Source organism: Micromys minutus (assembly GCF_963924665.1).
Source record: "Micromys minutus genome assembly, chromosome: 33".
In the NCBI taxonomy this organism is placed as follows: domain Eukaryota; kingdom Metazoa; phylum Chordata; class Mammalia; order Rodentia; family Muridae; genus Micromys; species Micromys minutus.
The window spans coordinates 20,784,342-20,798,105 of record NC_137968.1 but is presented as its reverse complement, the minus strand read 5'-3'; the positions used below and the strand labels follow the sequence as shown (position 1 = coordinate 20,798,105).

The window sequence follows — 13,764 nt, the reverse complement described above, 5'->3', positions numbered from 1 at the left end:
CTTTGTGTGCTCGTATTGATAGATATGCAAGAGCTTTATCCGAGAATACATGCTGTAACATGTAAGGATGTGAGAAAACGAATGGCCAGTCGATAACACAAGCATTAGGAAACAGAATAGTTCAAATTGTTGACCTGGAGTCAAGGGACCGAGTCACTGAATACAGGCTGCCACGTAGAGAGCATATGACCACAGAGAGGACAGTATCCAGAAAGGAGGGTATCTGTGGACCATCAGCAGTCAATTCCTCTGTAAGACGGGTGATGAGCACTGAGGGGTGTCTGGACATGACAGAATAGCATCCACCGACATTTTGTTTACGAAACAATCTGCTTGTAAGTAAACGATGAATTCTTTTAAATTCACAGCAAGTTTACTATCGAGAGTGATTGCAAGTGGAGCCATGCCTTATAGCAACGCTTTCTTCTTGGATCCACATAGGATACTTACAGGATACAGAGGAGCAAGAAAATGATCCTCAACTTAGGAAATACAGTGTCCGGAAGGCAATACTTCACCGGAAATGGATCATCACTTAACTGTGTCTTCCTTTTGTTCCTTTTGTTTTAAGTTGCCATCAATAAGAAATTTACTTATTTCAAAAAAAATCCAAATGCTGGCATTCTCCAGAAAATTCTAACAGGTTTATTTATAATTGTTATAAAGTTGAGTGGTTGAAATGTGTTCACTGAGACATTTTGCTTGCATTAATGCTTTACATCTTGCATTTATATTAAAAGTCCACACACAAACGCATGTGGAGAAACTGCCAATACCTGGTTCTGTCCCCTATGTTTCCACTCGCAATCATACACTTAGGTACATTTGACCACACGGAAAAAATATCTAACATTCAGAACTACTGATAACAGGAAGAAGAGGAAAAAAAAATTGTTTTGAGGATGAAATGTTTCCCCTCATAGTGAACTCGTAAGCATGCTCTCCATGTATGTGGCATGCTAGCTGGGTATCTTTTGGTGTAATTGTTACACGTTTGGCATGGATAGCACACAGGTTGGTATCTTCACAAAGGCCAACCAGACAGGCCTCACTTGCCTCCCGCCAAGCAGCAAGAGCTACACTCTGGAAGCGCAGGTCTGTTTTGGAGTCCTGCGCAATTTCTTGAACCAGACGCTGAAAGGGGAGCTTGCAAATCAGAAGTTCAGGGGACTTCTGATAGCGTCTTGATTTCACGGAGGGCCACTGGGCCAGGCTGTAACGATGAGGTTTCTTCACCCCTCCAGCAGAGGGCGCACTCTTGCGAGCGGCTTTTGAGTCGGTTGTTTTCTGGGTGCTTTACCGCTGGTGGATTTGCAGGCTGTCTGCTTTGTACGAGCCATGGTATAGGCACTTCCTTGCCTACTCCACTTCTTTTTCAGTTGGAGCCCAGCAAGGGAGAGGCGGCATGCAGCGAAGACTACTAACACGTCTTCCTTTTGTTCCATTAGATCACTTCTGGGTTGTATGGTGTCTTAGTTAGGGTTTTACTACTGTGAACAGACATCATGACCAAGGCAACTCTTTTTTAAAAAATATTTTATTTATTTATTTTATGTATATGAACACACTGTTGCTGTCTTCAGACACCCCAGAAGAGGGACCCAGATCTCATTATAGATGGTTGTGAACCACCATGTGGTTGCTGGAATTTGAGCTCAGGCAGCTCTCATAAGAACAACATTTAATTGGGCTGTCTTACAGGTTCAGAGGTTCAGTCCATTGTCATCAAGGCGGGAGCATGGCAGCATCCAGGCAGGCATGGTGCAGGAGGAGCTGAGAGTTCTACATCTTTATCTTACGGCTGCTAGCAAAATGCTGGCTTCCAGGCAGCTAGGATGAGGATCTTAAAGCCCACACCCACAGTGACACACCTACTCCAATAGGGCCACACCTCCGAATAGTGCCATTCCCTGAGCCGAGCACATATAAACCATCACATATGGTATGGAATGGAACAGGGAACCTAGAGCTGTCTGGCCATTCCCTCACCTCTTTGCTGTAGAGTCTCTTGGACTAGAGGAATGTGACTCATGAATATTCTGTAAGTCTCTGAGATAGTGGGGCTGGCCAAGAGTCTCTCAGCTGTGGTGGTAGCCTGCACGTGGACTAGATGTTGATTTCCTTCATATCATTCTTTCTTCTTCATATAGAAAAGGATCCATCGTAATCTGTCTGTCAAAAGTGACTGGCTAATGGTCTTGAAGTAGGGAACCATCCAGGAAACTCAACACTGGTCTTTCTGCATGGCACCTTGATTCTGTGGTAGTGGTTGTAGCTTGAACAACCTCAGGGATTGGGTTCATATAACACATTTTACATTTCTCCCATGATTACCACTCTTTTCACTTCTGTTGTGATAAATCTTCTATTGATATTTCAAAGATCCTAAGCAAAGAGATGAACAAGCTTTTAACCACTTCCCATATTCTTGCCTGGAGATGCTCCTCCATTCATACAGAATAGAAATCTGGCTCACAGATTTCATATTGCTTCCATTACTTGCCAGATTAAATCTGTCTTGACTTATCTTACGGTAAGATCCTAGCTCACAATGCAAGTCTTTAGCTGTACCACTGTTTGATGTCTGTGGTTTTATGGTCCATCTCTACTAGTATTTAAGAAGTTGCTTCTGGAATTCCTCACAGTGACAATGGGTTACCACATCTAACTTAACTGAATTGTGAGAATAGACTGTCTCAGACCCCGGGGAAATGTTCTGACAACTGCATTTCCTTTTTGACTGGTAGCATTTGTAGGATGTAAAGTTTCGTCATTTATTCATGGTGGAATGATCCAATATACTATCATACTCCTAAAAATTTCCCAATGTGGTGGCCCTTTAGGTTTTTGATTTGTTTTCTACAAGATTCAAGACAGTTGCCATATATTTCCCATTCAGTTCCATTACTAGAAGGTCACTGATCCAAAGTGTTATTTTGTAGAATCCTCAGAAGGTCTTTATCACTTAAGACTATATTCAGAGGAAGCAAAAATTTAGCTGGATATGGAGTAGGACCATAACTGTACCCACACATGGCACTCGGTTAAATTCTCTGTTTTTTTGCTAATATTCAACATGAACTGCTGTCACTTCCTGGGTGTGGTCTTTAGTGCTGGCTGCATGATCCTATCATTACATGGTGGCCAGTGTGAGAGACTCTTGCTATAGGTTGTAATACTAGATATTATATAATGTAATACTATCTCAGGGCTGGGGTAGGAGGAACCAGCCTCCGGATCATACAGCCCATGTAGAACTTGATAACAGAGAGTATTAGAGCATTCCTGGACACTGCACATTTTGGATAGCTATTCCAGAGTCCTACAGCCCTCGATTGCAGAATGTAGAGCATTCTTTGAGTGGTCTTCTTGATTCTCTCAAGCTTAGTGCATACATAATGCCATTAGAGTTAGATAGAGAGAAATAGATTCATTTTATATAATAGATGCCTCGGGGCTTTAAGGCTAATTCTTTGGCAGAGACTTGATTGCAAATAGATGTTAAGGGGAGATAGTCCTCTCAAGTGACCGAGATTCCATTTAGTAGTACGTCTGTTCAGTCAATCACTCTGCTATTCATTACATCATTTACCAAGTGCTTATGCATGGCAGTAGACCGTCCCTTATCACTAGCAAGATATTTTAGAATGGGAAATTACTTCAATTATTGTAAGACGATCTTATCAGTGATAGAATTGAAAAATCCAGACAGGTTGAGTAATTCATTCCAAGATTTTGGTGCTGATTTAAGAAAAGATTTAGTTCTATAACTAAGGGTCCAGAAAGACACAATGGGCCCAGGAAAGACAATGACATGGTATCTTATCAAAAGTCTGGAGTGGATGACTAATTTAAATTTAACAATTGTTAATATGCTTATTTTTCTACCAACAACCCAGAGGCACAGGGTGTATTCTTTCTACTCATATTGCTCTAGACAGCTGGATGCTATCAGAAGCATTTAAACAAGTCGTTAAAATAATCCTGGCTTTGATTCAGTTTGAGCCAAGGGGGAATAATTTAGATTTAGGAAGTTCCTCTTCCAGCTATAATCCAAAGTACAGGAATGGGAACACTGGTCAGTGAGGGGAAAACACTAGCTTGCCATTAAAGCCAGAAATGTGTGAAACAGCTTCTTCCACTGAGTGTGAAGTCAAGCCTTTGGCCAATCTTCTGTCTAAGCTGGCAAGTCACTGCCAAGAAGATATATACTATATTCTCCTCAGTTTGGAAGGTTGATTAGAATCCATCTCTCTCTCTCTCTCTCTCTCTCTCTCTCTCTCTCTCTCTCTCTCTCTCTCTCTCTCTCTGCACTAGGACCTGCACAAGCTTAATTTTTTTCTTTCTTCGGGGATTAAGTAATACACTCCTTGACCCCTTGTGCTACTACAGTGCTGGGAAGCAATCTGATTACTGACACACAGTCCAAGTTCATTCCATTTAATTTATATCTGAGTATTGCCAATTCTCAATCTTGCAAACCAGTCAAGAGCACTATACTGTTATTACCACCAAGGTGACATTCCTTGGCATTTGGCTACTGGCATCATGCCAGACATTAATTCCTGTCCTAAGGAAACCATTCTCCAAACACAGGACAGGATGTTAGAGAATTATTTCCATAGTAACCAGGATCCAAATTTGCTCCCTGTGGATATAAGCCTAAATTATTTATACTGTCAATTTCTGCTTTAAAAAGTTCCTCTTTCCTTCCTTCCTTCCTTCCTTCCTTCCTTCCTTCTTTCTTTCTTTCTTTCTTTCTTTCTTTCTTTCTTTCTTTTCATCTGTCTTTTCTTCTTTCTTTCTTTCTCTCTCTCTCTCTCTCCCTTCCCTCCCTCCTTCCCTCTCTCCCTCCCTCCCTCCCTTTCTCCCTCCCTTCTTTCTTTCTTTCTTTCTTTCTCCTTTCTTTTATTTTTTTATTAGGTAAGAAATCAAGGTTGTTGATTTATCTTACCAAACTTGCTTTTTTACAGCCATTGGGGTTTATTGTCCCAGACAAATGGCAGTTATGGGCGGAACAAACCATAGTCATTAAAACCCAGGATTATGCAGCTCTCAGTGTTGAGGCTGACACACACACACACACACACACACACACACACACACTAGAAGTAGAATATTTCTTAATTCTGGAATATCCTGTGTATTCACCAGCTTTCTTCTGTAATTTGTAGAGTAAGAGGTTAAGTTGCCTCTGACCACAGACTGTGAAAGATAGGCAGTTTATTGGTTCAGCTCAGCTTCTTTCTAGAACCCTGGAAAAGATGGCTCTTCTTTGTCTTTCCCTGCATGTAGAGACACCTGATTTTTTTTCTATGTTACTCAAGACTCAAGACTAGGCAGATAAGACTCTCTGGCTTTCCTAGTCTGGGTTTTCTTATCTTGTACTTTCCTACAAACAGAATCTATATTATTTAGTAACACTTGTTGGAGTAGCTTGTCCCCAACCCATATGATCCTGTAGATTTTTCAAGTGATTTTGAACCTTGTATATTCTTGTCCCAGGGAGTGGCCTTGTTGGAGTAGGTGTGCCACTGTGGGTGTGGTCTTTAGGACCCTCATCCTAGCTGCCTGCAAACTGGTCTTCTCCTAACTGCATTTGGAACAAGAGGTGGAACTCTCAGCTCTTCCAGACCCATGTCTGCTTGGAAGCTGCCATGATCCTGCCTTGATGATAATGGACTGAACCTCTGAATTTGTAAGCCAGCCCCAATGAAATGTCCGCATAAGAGTTGCTTTGGTTATGGTGTCTGCTTGCAGCCATAAACACAGACTTTTCTCCTGGTGCACATTCGTAAATATTTGTTGAGTAAAATATATTAAAAACCAAACACTATAATATAGCAAGGGAGCAATAGATATATAAGGCTTCACTGTAGAACCCTAGTAATGACAAGACATATAGTCTTCCAGTTGCTAGGCATGATGGATGCTGAGGCTCTTAGATGACTCTATAAAAATTGCCATTGGTGGACAATCCCTTCCCCTAGCACAGTTTGCAACTGAAGCAATACTCAAAGGTCTGGTTCCTGTGTCTCAACTTGAGAGAACTTGGACCGGCTGTTCTGTAGTTATTCTTGAAATGAACTGCTCCAAAGTTCTGTATAGACTCAAATAGGGATTATGTGACTCTGTGATGGTCTCTCAGATCAGCTTCTGTCTCTGCTCAGCCCTGATTCTCTCACTCTTTTGGATGTCCATCTTGAGGGTAAGCCAATATCTACTTTTTGATGTGATCTTTCATCTCAAACATTGATCAAGGAACCTGATCAGAACGTAAGTGCAAAGCACTGTGGGGTTATAGAGTATCTTAGTTAGGGTTTTATGCCGTGAAGAGGCCCCATGACCAAGGCAACTCTGAAAAAGGCAAACATTTAATCGGGACTGACTTACAGTTTCAGAGGTTCAGTCTATTACCATCATGATGAAAAATATGAAATTGTGCAGCATATGGAGGAGGCCAAGAGTTCTACATCTTGATTTGAAGGAATCCAGAGGAGGTTGTCTTCCAGAGGCAGCCAAGAGGAGGGGCTCTTCCCAACTGGGCTAAGCCTGACCATAGGAAATTTCAAAGCTAACCCTCACAGTGATGCACTTCCTTTAACAAGACCACACTTACTCCAACAAGGCCACACCTCCTAATAGTGGCATTCCCCATGGACCAAACATTCAAACACATGAGCCTATGGGACCCAAACCTATTCAAACTACCATATTCTGGAAGAGATGAGAAGCGTAACACCAGAGATTTGAGAGTGGAAGACTGGGTGAATAATGACAAAGGGCTTTCTAGATGATGAAAGGAAGGACATAGCCACAGTGATTATAGGAATGTAGAATCTTGACCTCAGTTACCCTGACAACTCTAAGGGAGCAGCCCTGGTAGAGGGGTCGGTTGTAAATGTCCTCACCTTGAATTGCAGCACTGGAAGATCATGTTCACATCAGTGAGGAAGAACTATAAGTCGTGGATTTGAAGACATTGGAGGGGACAGAGTGAAATTTGAGAAGGACTTTCTGGGCAGAGGTGGAGGGGGAACATCATGCCTGACTATATGGAGACCAATCTTACCTGGGAATGTCTTGCCTTGGCTCCTGGGATTCCTTGACATCTTGCCTGGGTGTGCCAGGAGTAAGAGGAGAACCTGCATCCCTGCTGTGGCCAAGCAGGTTAGCCAAAGCGAGCATCTGTTTCTTTGGCAGGTGCCTGAGCAGAGGGATAAAGATGAAGGCTGGGAGGAGCTGGGTGCTCGGAGGATACGAGACAGGCAGGAGTTGAGCAGGAGTGAGGTGACCAGGCTGATGTGAAAGCAAGATATTTCAACCATACTCATTGCTTTGATCTCATACAGATTTTGTGAAACAGTGATCCAAGCCAGGTAACACTGTGTACCAGGGATGTGGTGAAAATCATGCTAAGCAGCCAGATTGACTTCTTAGTCGTTTTAAGCAAAGACCTTGATTTCCTAGTGGTTTGAAACAAAGAAGAACTGGCTCCTAAGCTACTTCTCCCAATTAGAAGAAGAATAAAGTCAACACCTTATGCTATTCAATTTGATTAGAACTATGTTTTGTTCTATATCATTACAGAAATGTCTAGATATAAAACTTAAACCTTCTTAGAAGATGCCAAAGCAACTATTTTTTATGACTCAGCATGGACCCAATCTAGCATCCCAAAGCTTCTCTTACTTGGGTTTGTTTTGAATGATTACTCTGCAGTTCATGTTACCCTGTACTCAGTACTCAGAACTCAGTACTTAATACTCAGTACTCAGCATCTTGACTCAGATTCCCACATTTATCTGCTTGCTTATAGTAAATTCTGGAGCAGACACCAAGATAGAATTAAGATAGCAATAAATTAATTGGCATACTTCTGTGAAGAGTAAGGGGGACCTCCGGTGCTGTGCTGGTCTGATTCCCGTGGAAATAGAGGAGGAAAGGTTGTTGCATGAGTGTACTGGCCACACTAGTGCATAGTACTGAGCCAGTGCTGCTCATGGATGTTCCAGTGATGCTGCTGGTTAGCTCAGTACTTAGAGAAAAACCCACAGTGTGTAGGAATAGGCTGATTGCAGTGACTGGCTGGATTCAGCCTAGGCAAGGCATGACTTTGACATTCATGGAAGTCTAGGCTGAGACTGCCAGCTATGCTCACGGCAGCAAGTCCTCTCAAAGATCTAATAGATATGTTTCCATGGTCACCACAATCTCTCACTGAAATGGGAGGGTCTTCAGGGCACGGAGTGATCTCATGTCTGCAGCCTTAGGGATTTCAAGGCATGTGAGTCTGATAACTCAGCAGGTGCTTGGATTTGATTGAGTAGTGTGAGTTGGTTTACGTGGAAACGGGAGGTTTTTTGTGGTTCTGAGGCTGAAGATTTAAACGTTGTGAAGGAAGGTGGAATGGGTTCAAGCAGGGCATTGGTACCTTTCCCACGACGTAGGAGTGTGGGTAGTAATAGGCACAGGCATGAACGCACTGATAGCAGGACATCTTTGTGTTGGTGGCTTTAGGGACCTAGAAACTTGGGGTAGGGAAAAATGAGTCATTAGAGATGACAAAGGTTTCCAGCCCCAGGGATTGAGTGCAAACTGTCCTTTCGAGGCCAAAATATACAGTTCAGCAAACAGATTTGTGGAGCTGAGGGTTCTCTTCATACATCCAGGCTCAGTGTCCAACAGAGTGAGACGTGCCCCTCAGGAGCTTGCCAGAGACGTTCAGGTTAGAGAAACACACTGAGAAAAGGTGGTGATGAGACCGAGGTGAAGAATAGACACCAGGGTTCAAAGACTAATTGAAAGGGGCCTGCTGCATGTGCCTAGACAACTGCTAAGCCGCTTGTTCCTTCTTTTGTAGACCTGAAGAAGGCAGACAGGGTGATCTGGTTCACATCTGCTGCTTTGATTCTCTAGCGAGAGGGATTTCTCTTAGGACTACTTTTTTTTCCTCCTCAATTATGTTCTTTCCAAGACGGTATTTGCACCTCTGATGCAACAGTGATTGTACAAAAGCTGTGAACTTCAGAAGAGTTGGGGGCATTGCTTATGTGTGTCTGTCTGGTTCTAAATGGTACCTAGACTATAAGAGGGACTTCAAGAATCTCTGCAAATGCAGCAGAACTTGGGAGCTTAGGCTATGTGGCTCTCTCTGGCTTTAGAGTGAGAAGTAGAAGGGACTTCTGGGACAATTGATGCTGGTGAGCTGGAGCTAAGAAATTAGCTGTGATTAAGAAAAGACCGGCATCACTGAGGTGAATTCTGGCAAGTGTTTTCTGAGAGCAGCACAAAGCCAGAGATAGCCAAGGTTGTAACCTTTGCTGTATTAAAGTACTTTTTTTTCCAACTATATTGAATTGTACTGTTCTGTGTGAAATGTGTATGTAAAAATACACAAAAGCAATGACATTCAGTGTTCCCAATCATAAGTAAATCAATTAGAAAACACATACCTAATGCATTTTGAAGATGACAGGTATTGTGAGCAATGTTATTGTTGTCTTCCTTAAACTATAGCTTTATTGTCTAAGATGTTTAATGCTAAATAAACACGAGAAGATGTGAAGATACACTCTAGTGGTTGTTAGCAGAGCCAGGAATACACAAGCAAGCACATTGTACCGTGATTTGGATGGCATCTGTGCTAAGGTACTTTTCTTTACCTATAAAGAATTGTACTGTGTTGTTTTCTGTGAAATGTGCACGTGTAAATATAAAGAAGTAATGACATTCAGGGTTCTAAGATATTAAAGCATCTCCTTCGGTAAGTCTTAAATGCTGCTTTTCCTTCCTACCCAAACACAAGGCAGTGATTTAGGTACTGCTGCATTCGCAGGATTCCTGCATTCCTAGCTAGCCCAAAAAGCCAGTCTCTGACTTATCTAACTTGACCTGTGTACTGTGAACATCTTTAGAAGGAACAGTGCTATGGTGTCTAATTTACGGAGGGTGCTCTACCCAAAGAACTAAAAAGAAAAAAAGGAGTTCCAGAGCTAGAGGAGCTTACAAAGTCACCTCGGCCAATTCCTCCCCAATACAGGGATTCCCTCAAACTCTTATTCTAAAGTAACAGAGCTACAGCTTATTTCTGAAGTGCTCGCCTAGCATGTACAAAGCTCCGGGTTCTGTAATCCTAGCACCTAAGTGCAAACAGAAGGATCGGAAGTTCAAGGTCATCCTTTGAGGTTAGCCTGGGCTCTATGAGATCCTGTCTCAACACGTATGTATATAGTTATTTTCGTAGGTACCCATGTATGTACATATTTAGTATATACATATTTCTATCTAGTAGAATACAGTGATAGAGAAACAAAGATCACAGGTCTCTCCGATTTCTTGTGTGATGCACAGCCTTTTCTTTGCCTTGCTGCAGGTCAAGCCTAGGGCCTTATGCATACTAGGCAAGCATTTTACAGAGCTTTATCTACAACTCATAGGTTTCATCTTAGCAAAACCCTGGCTCAAATATTACAATTTCTTCTAATCATCCCTGTTCTGTTTCACTTCAGCAAATGCATTTCCATGTGGGATGAACAACAAAAACCAATCTACGCAAAACTGAATTACTTAATTTTAATAATGATTTACAGTTTAATAAGTCTCTGAAGATACACTGGAGCCCACAACCCTCACAATCATGGTATAACAAATGTTTTAAGTTCCACCTACACATGGTAAAACTAAACTCTCAGAGGTTGTGTTGCTTAGAGCCTTGTAGTAAGAAAGGCTGTATCAGTCAGGAAATGCCAGGTTATGCTCAGTAACTGGTTGAAAATATGATGGATTAACAATATAAAGGTTTATTGCCTGTGTGAAGTCTGCTGTGATTCTGGGGACTGCTTGGCATTCTCCAGGTGGCACAGAGATCTGGGTTTTGCCAAGCGCATGTCAACAAGCACCTTCACAGCTATGCCACAAGGACACGGGGCACCAAGCCTGGGTTCTTAAGTAGGGCCATCAGACAAAGAACCACAATGGCTCCACTCACAGTTCATTGGATAAGGAAGGCAGGTAACTTCATCTAACCCCAGAAAAAGAGAGACGTGGGCATTATCCCCGAGCCTAGGACAATCTGGAACCATCATCTATCCCAATGCAGGAAGGACCTTTACCTTAAATTTATGGGCCAAGTGCAGAGTATTAAGTCCCTGTCTCATGCCTTTCTCCAAATCTAAAACGTTCCATGAGATTTTCCACATTAACGTTAGTTTCTAAGGCTTTGTTTGTATTCCCCAAACAGTCATAGTCTCCACCCCTTCATTCTACTTCCTCTTGTCAGACGTTGGCAGTGAAATATAAAGGGGCCTGACATATCCCAGAGAAAGCAGTCTGCCTCTAGGGTAATGGATGGTAGCTTAGGTAGATAATCGAGCTGGATTGAGCTCTGCTAATTGCGTTTCTCTTCTTTCTCTGAGTTTTCGAAAGTGAGAAAGACGGTAAGACAGTGTCATCAGCATGGGCAGTGCTCCCTGCTCCCCAGGGGATTTTCCAGTACAGGGCATGTGAGTCCCCAGGCTTCCTTGGCTTTCTTACTCCACTCTTCTGGGACCAGGGGACCAGGGTTTACAGCCTGCATGCTTGGATGAAAGGGGCAATATGGTCAGGATGATAGGCATGAACTGGTAAAGGAGATAGAGGTGGATCTGACATACACGCAAGTAGCCCCTCAGTCTCTAATAGAATCTAGTAAAAGTGCTAGCTGTGGTCTCATGGTTCAGTGAGCTGATATTGCGCCCTTCATCCAGCATATCACTCATTAGAGCACACAGGCCTCTGGATGTCTGGAACTCAGCTAGTTATACAAGGAGCTTCCAGCCTAGGCTGGCTGCTTCTTTGTTTTAACCACTTTGAAGAAAAAAATCCTGAAGCCCAGAAAAGACTATAGGGTGTATCATGAGAATAATGAAAGTTGATATTACTGCATTTTTGTTTTGTTTTGTACTGGGCAAAATGCTGAGGTTATCTTATTTAATCTTGCAAGACTATGGGATAGGTGCTTTGAACCTTTTCTACCACACCAACGAAGACCGCCTGGCTCTAGGGCAGGCATTTTTTAAAATGTTTTTTTTAAATTGAATAATTTATGCATTTACATTTCAAATGTTATCCCCTTTCCTCCCTCTTTTTTACCCCTCCATCCTCTGCTACATATGCAGCTGGAGCCACGGGTCCCTCCATGTGTGCTCATTGGTTGGTTCCTGGGAGCTCTGGGGGGTTGATTAACATTGTTGTTCTTCCTATGGAGTTTCAAGCCCCTTCAGCTCCTTCAGTTCTTTAACTCCTCCATTGGGTTCCCCCTCCAAGCATCCTAATCTGAATCATTGTGGTTCTGGCAGAGCCTCTCAGGAGACATCCTTATCAGGTCTAGTGACTGGGTTTGGTGGCTGCAGATGGGAAGGATGTAGGACAGACATTTTTCATCTCTTCTCACTTATTTCTATTTCTTACACCAGTGATTGGTAGACAGTAGGTGCCCAATGTGTACTTGTCAAATGACATGTTAAAGGTCACTGATGGAGCTGAGAGGCAGGGGAGCCCACTCAGGAAGCCAGACAGCCTGGGTTCAAGGCTCTCCCTCAGATACACTGTACTGTAATGTAACCTCTTGTCTATATTTGACATTCATGAGTTATGATGCATATGATATCTGCTAGTCATTGCACATTTGCTACCTTGCTCTGGCCCTATCCTCCAGAGGGGGAGGAGGAGAGGGGGAGGGGAAGAGGGGGGAGGGGATAAAGAGGAGAGGGGGAAGATGAGGAGAGAGAGAGGGAGGAAAGGAGGGAGAGAGAGGGAAAAGAGGAGGGAGAGGGAGGAGAGGAGGGACAGGGATAAGAGGAGGGAGAGAGGGAGAACAGGGGAGGGGGAAGGAAAGGGGAGAGGAAAGAGAGAGGGGGAGGGAGAGGGGAGAGAGAGAGAGAGAGAGAGAGAGAGAGAGAGAGAGAGAGAGAGTGTGTGTGTGTGTGAGAAAGAGAGAGGAAGAATGAGAAGAGGAGGAGAAGGAAGAGGAGGAGGAGGAGGAGGAGAAGAATAAAAAAGAAGAAGAAGAAGAAGAAGAAGAAGAAGAAGAAGAAGAAGAAGAAGAAGAAGAAGAAGAAGAAGAAGAAGAAGAAGAAGAAGAAGAAGAAGAAAGAAGAAGAAGAAGAAGAAGAAAGACATGGTTGGTTTCTTCTCACAGTACTTGGCCCTGCAAAGCTGAGTTAATAGTAGGTGTGAAATGCATGTTAATGGGTTGTTCAGCTGCAGTGTTCTTGGAAGTGGCAGAAGCAGTGACACCTTTGGCAGCTGGTTTTTAAACTCCTTAGGGAGAGGCTCCAACTGTTCACCGCCCCCCCCCCCCGGAAAGATTCCCCCCCAGTGCAGTTTCACTGCTCCACTAGGGAGAGCCAAATGCAAACGAAAACACCTCTCTTGTCTTCCTGAAGCAATGGTAGCCTGTGGCCACACTAGGAGGGAAGAACTGGCTGGGGTACCCTCTGAGGATGTGTTGCTACTTACTCTGCCCTTTGCTTTCTTCTTGCTTTGCGGCAGCAAGGTATTGGAACCACTTCCAGCCTTGAGGAGCCATGGCTGCTCAGTTCTGGAGATCCCACAGCTTCTGCTGTGGCTGACATACCATTTTGTCTCAGGAGCAGCAAAGATAAACTTTGGAGGGCTGCAAGCCTAAGGATGAGACTGTGCTGGTTTTATAGGATAGAGCCTGGAATCAAGATCTAGCAAACGAAGGGCACCCAATCTTCCTCTGTCCCTTCTCTTAAACCA

General features: G+C 43.2%; 1 protein-coding gene across 1 annotated transcript in view; it reads left to right on the top strand.

The window, feature by feature from the left end:
* LOC308414251 (uncharacterized protein) overlaps positions 1–13,764 on the top strand; it is a 264,870-nt gene that overhangs the window by 48,563 nt on the left and 202,543 nt on the right. The gene's annotated exons all lie outside the window — the stretch shown is intronic.